Raw genomic sequence first — 8,131 nt, 5'->3', positions numbered from 1 at the left:
AAAACATACTCAAGCTAAATAAATACCTGGAAAAAAAAACTATGCAATATGGCGCTTTCTGTTAAAAAGAAAAATGCTGGCATAAAAGATATTTTGTATTGCTCATAGAGAATAGTATGGTGCTTGGTTTTGATTGCTGAACTGAACGAAGTAGTGTCTGCCTTGTCTATAGCAATGGCTTTTTATATATAAAGCCCAGCGCAATTTGTAATTACACAGATAGCTTTAGGTGAAAATAGCAGCAGGGGCTCAGATTTATTAGAAATGAAATAGAAGGGGGAAAAAAATCAAATGGAACTTACATTTTCTGTTCTGTACTAGAAAAATTATGGTTCTTTATGATGAACTCCAGGCCACCAGGTATTAGGTTATAAATATCAGTCTATAGAGCATTATGTACAGAGTGTGTTTTAGAAACCTTGGGAAAAAAAAAGTTTGAGCACAAAAAAGCTTAAAAATTTTTTACAGTGAGTACAAAAATCCTTTTTTCTTTGTCATTCATTAAGGGATACAATAAATTAATCACCTTCCGGATGTCAAAAAGCAGACCAACTGATGGGTAGACAAAATAGCAAACAAATGGGCCACAGAAAATTGTGGATTAGCTGCAGCTGAATGACCTGTCCGAAGGACCTTATGCCCGAATCTGGCATCAGATGAGACCTGAACATCCACCTCTTTGAGCTTTGAGAACATGTGAACAGAGGACCATGTGGCATTCTTGAAAATCTGGGAAACCATAGCATGATCCTAAGAAGCACAAGAAAGTACTTGCAGATCTAGTAGAGTTTATGCTGACAGGGAAGGGTGGAACTTGATCCTTGAGACCATAAGCTTTGAGATGGTGGAGTAAAAGAAGGTGATGCACTGTGACAGAGATAAGGGAATCTGTCTTTTAAAATAGGCAATGGCTGAGAGACTTGTGGTCTAAACCACATCCAGACAATGGAGGAAAACTTCCTTTTAGTGGACTGGAGCCATACAGAGGCATCGAAGTACAATGTTCTAATTGAGATGAAAGGTAGGAACTATCTTAGGGAAGAAGGAAATCCCTGGTGCTATCACCACCTTGTCTCTATACAAAACCAGAAAGGTTCCCTACAAAATAAGTTCAGGTATTCGCCTTGCAGTGGTGATGGCTACAGAGAATACCACATTGTGAGTGAGAGTAGAAAAAGGAATGTCTTTTATAGGTTCAAATGGCAAAAGTTCACAGAGAACTAGTTTCAGATCCTATGGAGTCACGGGAACAAACAGGGAAGTTACATGGGAAACTCCTGAATCAAAGGTAATACTCAAGGCATTAGGACAACACTCTCAAACAAGATAGAGATAGGTTTGGGAGCTGTAAATGGGTTGGAGTAAAACCTCTGAAACTGTTCTGTCACAGGGGCAATAACCTCTTGGTCCAGAAGACCCACAAGGGCTCGATTGAGATCTGCTAATCTGGTGCACTTTTATGCAGAGTAAGGTTTGTCTGAAGGTTTGGCGGATTTTGAGCCCTAGGCCTTGGTTTGAGAGGCAAGTTTGGGAAGTCTGGATGTGAATAAATCAGCCAAGAGGGCAGTTGTGCCAGTCACATTCAACAAAGGGGAGATTCCGAAATGGGTTAGACCAGCAATGGGCAAACTACGGCCCGGCGGACCTTTTAACCCGGCCCGCAGAGGTAGGCTCCCGCTAGGCTCCTCTCACAGTTCGCCCTGAAGACCGGTGTAGCATGAAAATCTGTCTCCTATGAGGATCTGTCCCCCTCGACGTATCTGCGCATGTGCCGGAGATCGCCTGCTAATGCCTGAAACTGGCACATGCGCAGATACGTCGAGGGGGACAGATCCTCATAGGAGACAGATTTTCATGCTACACTGGAACGGCGCGGGAACACGGCGAGAGGAACGCGCGGAGCAAAGGTAAGTGAATTGACACAGGGGGGACTTAATATGGGGGATGAATTAATATGGGGAATGAATTACTATATGGGGGTGAATTACTATATGGGGGATGAATTACTATATGGGGGATGAATTACTATGCTTACTATGGGGGAATATTACTATACTTACTATGGATGACACATACACATCATTCATCTACTCTTGGTCCGGCCCCCGGGTCCAGTATATGAACCCATTGCGGCCCTCAAGTCAAAAAGTTTGCCCACCCCTGGGTTAGACTCTAGGAGTAGAGGGTAACATGATTCCAGGCTTCAGCTGTTGGTCACAACAGTAGGCACACTGCAAGCAGTCAATAGAAAAAAAGTTTAAGATGCTCTCGTGTAGAAGACTAGCCACATCCAATAGGTCCTAGGTCAGTGACTAGGCATCCATGTGCAGTGAAGTAAGGGTATCGGTTATGCGCTTGCAGCAGCACTTTGAGAGAGAAGCAAAAACTCTGAAAGAAGACAGGAGAGAGGAGGTGCTTCTAAGTGCAATAAGCAAGATACTTTATTCTGACACAACGATAAAACACACAGAAGTGTGGTGAGAAAAAGGCTTGTCAGTCTCAAGATGCCACTAATTCCTCCTGAGGAAGATGCAGTCCTCAAGCTGTGCACCGACCAGCGGGGCCAAGCGGTCAGTGGCCACCAGGAGCTTCCGGAACCACGCTGGAGCGCAACTGGAAGTGACGTCAAGGGGGCGGTAATGCATTTCAGATCATGCGCTGTTGCTCCTTCATCAGACCTGATGCACAAGACATTCAGACTGCCTTATATGGGAGCAATAGAGGGTGGAGTTGGGGCGGTAGTTGGCCGAGCGATCTTCGCTCTAGAGCAGTGATACTACATACTGGAAGATGTTATACATACATCGTGCTATGATATGGGGTAGAAACCATTAATTCAGCATAGACCATATATATAAAAACATTACAAGTGGGAAAATACATATAAAATGATTTATCAAACCATGTATAAAAAACCTCTGAGGTGGGAATTTCAGTCATGTGATCGCCATGATTGGCTGTCACAGTGGTCACATGTTTGGAAAGCTGTCGATCGCAAGTACAGATCAGTTTTCTGTTACCGGCCAGTAACTGCAAGGAGTGCGCAGGGTCTGTGTTCTCCGCACAGTATGGTTTACATTTTGGTATGCATATATACAGCCTCTTGGTGTTAAGGACCACCCGCCGAGAGGCTGCATATATGCATAGGGCTGTGGGCACTGATGGTGAGTGAAAGTGATCATTTACCTGAAAACAGATTGCCAGCAATCCATATCAAGCTCATGGCTGCAACAGTCATGAGCTTGCTTTAACCCCTTGAATATCAGGAAGTGTAGAAAGTACCTTGGTAGACTATGGGTTCAACAAGTCTTTAGCAGAATTACTAAGAAGAAAAACATGAATGCTGACACCATATAATACACCAATTTTTTTTTAAATTAGATCAGTGACTCGCTAAATAATGAAAAAAGGGTATGGGTCGCTACTCTGGATCTTGCATTGTTAAAGTGTGATTGAATGTTTCTATTTCATGTTGGTCCATTCTTGTTTCCTTGGGTGCACATCCAGCTTGTCACTGAAACGTGTATATGTGTATGTGTGTGTATATAATATATACACGCACACTATATTGCCAAAAATATTGGGACACCCCTCCGAATCATTGGATTCAGGTGTTCCAATCACCTCCATGGCCACAGGTGTATACAATCAAGCACCTAGGCATGCAGACTGCTTCTACAAACATTTGTGAAAGAATGGGTCGCTCTCAGGAGTTCAGTGAATTCAAGTGTGGAACTGTGATAAGTTGCCACCTGTGCAATAACTCCACCTGTGAAATTTCCTTGCTACTAAATATTCCATAGTCAACTGTTAGTGGTATTACAACAAAGTGGAAGCACCTGGGAACAACAGCAACTTTTATATGGTAGGCCACATAAAATGACAGAGCGGGGTCAGTGCATGCTGAAGCGCGCAGCGTGCAGAAGTCGCCAACTGTCTGTACAGTCAATAGCTAAAGACCTCCAAACTTTGTGTGGCCTTCAGCTTACCACAACAGCAGTGTGTAGAGAGTACAATGGAATTGAGTTCCATAGCTGAACAGCTGTATCCAAGCCTTACATCACCAAGTACAATGCCAAGTGTCGGATGCAGTGGTGTAAAGCACTCCACCACTGAACGGTACTTGCCTGACTGTATTGTGTAAAATTTGGTGGAGGGGGGATTATGGTGTGGGGTTGTTTTTCACGAGTTGGCCCTGACCCCTTAGTTCCAGTGAAGGGAACTCTTAAGGCATCAGCATACCAATACATTTTGGACATTATTCAAGCTCCCAACTTTGTGGGAACAGTTTGGGGATGGCCCCATCCTGTTCCAACATGACTTTGCACCAGTACACAAAGCAAGATCCAAAAAGACATGGATGAGCGAGTTTTTGGGTTGGAGGAACTTGACTGGTCTGCAGAGTCCTGATTTCAACCTGATAGAACACCTTTGGGATGAATTAGAGTGGACTCTGTTAGCCAGGCCCTCTTGTCCAACATCAGTTCCTTACCTCACAAATGTGCTTCTGGACGAAAAGTGAAACATTCCCATAGACACACTCCTAAACCTTGTGGACAGCCTTCTCAGAAGAGTTGAAACTGTTATAGCTGCAAAGGAGGGGGCAACTCAATATTGAACCCTACAGACGAAGTCTGAGATGTCATTAAGTGTCCATGTGCGTGTAAAGGCAGGCGTCCCAATACTTTTGCCAATATAGTGTGTGTAGGTATGTGTGTGTGTATCTATATGTATATATATATAATATATATATACACACACACAGTGGATACAAAAAGTCTACACAACCCTGTTAAAATGTCAGGATTCTGTAATATAAAAAAATTTACACAAATTTCAGAACTTTTTTCACCTTTAATGTGACCTATAAACTGTACAACTCAATTGAACAACAAACTGAAATCTTTTGGGGGGGGGGGGATGTAAACCTAAAATAATGTGGTTGCATAAGTGTGCACACCCTCTTATAAGTGGGGGTGTAGTTGTGTTCAGAATTAAGCAATCACATTCAAAACCATGTTAAATAGGAGTCAGTACACACCTGCCATCATTTAACGTGCCTCTGATTAACCCCAAATAAAGTTCAGCTCTTCTACTAGGTCTTTCAAGACATTTTCTTAGTCTCATCCTACAGCAAAAGCCATACTCCACAGAGAGTTTCCAAAATATCAGAAGGATCTGATTGTTAAAAGGTATCTGTTAGGAGAAGGGTACAAAAGAATTTCCAAGGCATTAGATATACCATGGAACACAGTGAAGACAGTCATTATCAAGTGGAGAAAATATGGCCAACAGTGACATTACCAAGAACTGGACGTCCCTCCAAAATTGATAAGATGAGAAGAAAACTGGTCTGGAAGGCTGCCAAGAGGCCTATAGCAACATTTAAAGGAGCAGCAGGAATATCTGGCAAGTACTGGCTGCGTGGTACATGTGACAACAATCTCCCGTATTCTTCATGTCTGGGCTATGGTGTGCAGTGGCAAGACAGAAGCCTTTTCTTCCAAAGAAAAACATCCAAGCCCGGCTAAATTTTGCAAAAACACATCTGAAGTCTCCAAAAAGTATGTTGGAAAATGTGTTATGGTCTGATGAAACCAAGGCTGAACTTTTTGGCCATAATTGTAAAAGATATGTTTGGCACAAAAACAACACTGCACATCACCAAAGAACACCATACCCACAGTGAAGCATGGTGGTAGCAGCATCATCAGCTTCGGGAATGTTTTTTTTCTTCAGCTGGAACTGGGGCCTTAGTCAATGTAGAGGAAATTATGAACAGGTCCAAATACCAGTCAATATTGGCACAAAACCTTCAGGCAAAAAGCTGAACGTGAAGAGGAACTTCATCTTTCAGCATAACAACCCAAAGCATACATCCAAATCAACAAACGAATGGCTTAACCAGTAGAAGATTAAAGATTTGGAATGGCCCAGCCAGAGCCCAGACCTGAATCTGATCAAAAATCTATGGGGTGTACTGAAGAGGGCTGTGCACAGGCGATGCCCTCTCAATCTGACAGATTTGGAGTGTTTTTGCAAGGAAGAGTGGGCAAATATTGCCAAGTCAAGATATGCCATGCTGATAGATTCATACCAAAAAAGACTGAGTGCTGTAATAAAATCAAAAGGTGCTTCAACAAAGTATTAATTTAAGGGTGTGCACACTTATGCAACCATATTTTAGTTTTTTATTTTTACTTCCCTCCACCTAAAAGATTTCAGTTTGTTGTTCATCTGAGTTGTAAAGTTTATAGGTTACATTAAAGGTGGAAAAGGTTCTGAAATTATTTCTTTGTCTAATTGTTGTACATCACAGAAACTTGACATTTTAACAGGAATGTGTAGACATTTTAAATACAGGAGTTTGCATCAATTTCTGAAAAAAAAAAAAGACAGAAATAACTGCTACGTTACGTGCACCCCCAGTTTTATGAAATAAGAGTTTGCATCAATTTGTAGAGTGCCAAATGGCCGCTACAATATTTCTATCTTATGTTCCTATGAGTATTTTGATACTCTTATTAGAATCCACAGGTAGTACCCCTAGCCTTGAGCTAAAAACTGCTTTTCGCGCATGGGTAGGCAACCTTTGAGAGGTGGAGATCTACCTGAACAACTTGAAAGAAATCAAAGATCACTGCGCCGTTTAAAAAAAAAAAAATTAACTAGCAAGGCCTAACTAAATAGCAAGGAAAATGTAGAAAAATATAATAAAACAAATGCCACTGTAAAAATACAAACTTGGCTTACCTTAAAAATCAAGTGTCAGTCCCGTAGGCCAGTGGACCGTGTCAGTAGGGCAGAAGTTGGTGTCAGTAGGGTAGAGGTTGGTGTCAGTAGGGCAGTGGATAGTGTCAGTAGTTTTTATTTTTACATTTTTATTTTTTTTAATACTTTTCACAATTTCTTTGGGAGCCCTGTTGAAAGGGAAGCACTTGGGAGAGGGGCCAGGCAGCAGAAAAAAGGAGAAACAAGGACAGGAGGGGCAGTAGGGGAGGCGTTTACTAGAACTGATCCCCTGGCTTTTCCTCCTGCAGCAGCTGTACGCTGGTGGAGGACGAAGAGGAGATGCTAACTTTTAGCAACCAATCACCTGCAGGTTAATATGTAAAGTTCATTTGGGCAGTTGACAGGTAGACCGCGATCGACCTTCGCTGTAGGCCTAAGAGACAGAGACCACAAATCACCTACTGTCAATCTTTGCCCTGTTTCATCCGAGCAGCACAAAAACTGGCCTACTTGACCATAACAAAGATGTGGTTGAGTTAAATTTACCCACAGACATTTCTTTAACCACTTGCCCTCCAGAGGATTGCCCTCCCTTCATGACCAAGCCATTTTTTGCTGTTCATGCAATTACCAGTTATTGAAGTGCCGGTCATGCAATGCTGTACCCAAACAAAATGTATGTCCTTTTTTTCACACAAGCTTTCTTTGGTGGGTATTTGCGCTATAAACAAAAGACCGAAAATTGTGAAAGGAAAAAAAGATATTTTCCACTTTTGGTTATAAAAAAATATCCAATAAACTTAATTAAATTAATAAATTTAGGGCAAAATGTATCCTTCTACATCTTTGGTAAAAAAAAAAAAAATCTTAATACATGTGTATTAATTGGTTTGTGTGAAAGTTACAGCGTCTACAAACTATGGTGTATGTGTGTGTATATATATATATATATATATATATATAGGAATTTATGTAGCTTTTACTTTCCGATTACACATTTCTTGAGGTGCTAAAATGCCAGGGCAGTACAACCCCCCCTTCCCCAAATGACCCCTTTTTGGAAAGTAGACACCCCAAGGATATTGCACAGGCATGTTGAGTCCATAGAACATTTTATTTTTTGCCACAAATTTTTTAAATATGGTGAAACCCTCTGTATTTGCTCTCATGAAGTCTTCTATTGATTGTAGACTTTGACAATGATACGTCCACCTCCTGGAGAGTGTCCTTCAGTTGTCTGGATGTTGTGAATGGGTTTTTCTGTACCATAGAGAGGATCCTGCGATCATCCACCACCGTTGTCTTCCATGGATGTCCATACCTTTATATGTTGCTGAGCTCACCAGTGCGTTCTTTCCTCAGAATGTACTGAACTGTTGATTCGGCCACTCCTAATGTT

The sequence above is a fragment of the Staurois parvus genome, unplaced genomic scaffold (genome assembly GCF_062004578.1).
Source record: "Staurois parvus isolate SC_StPar_1 unplaced genomic scaffold, SC_StPar_1.0 ptg000770l, whole genome shotgun sequence".
Taxonomy (NCBI): domain Eukaryota; kingdom Metazoa; phylum Chordata; class Amphibia; order Anura; family Ranidae; genus Staurois; species Staurois parvus.
The sequence above is the reverse complement of the archived record's forward strand: the minus strand, read 5'-3'. Positions refer to the sequence as shown.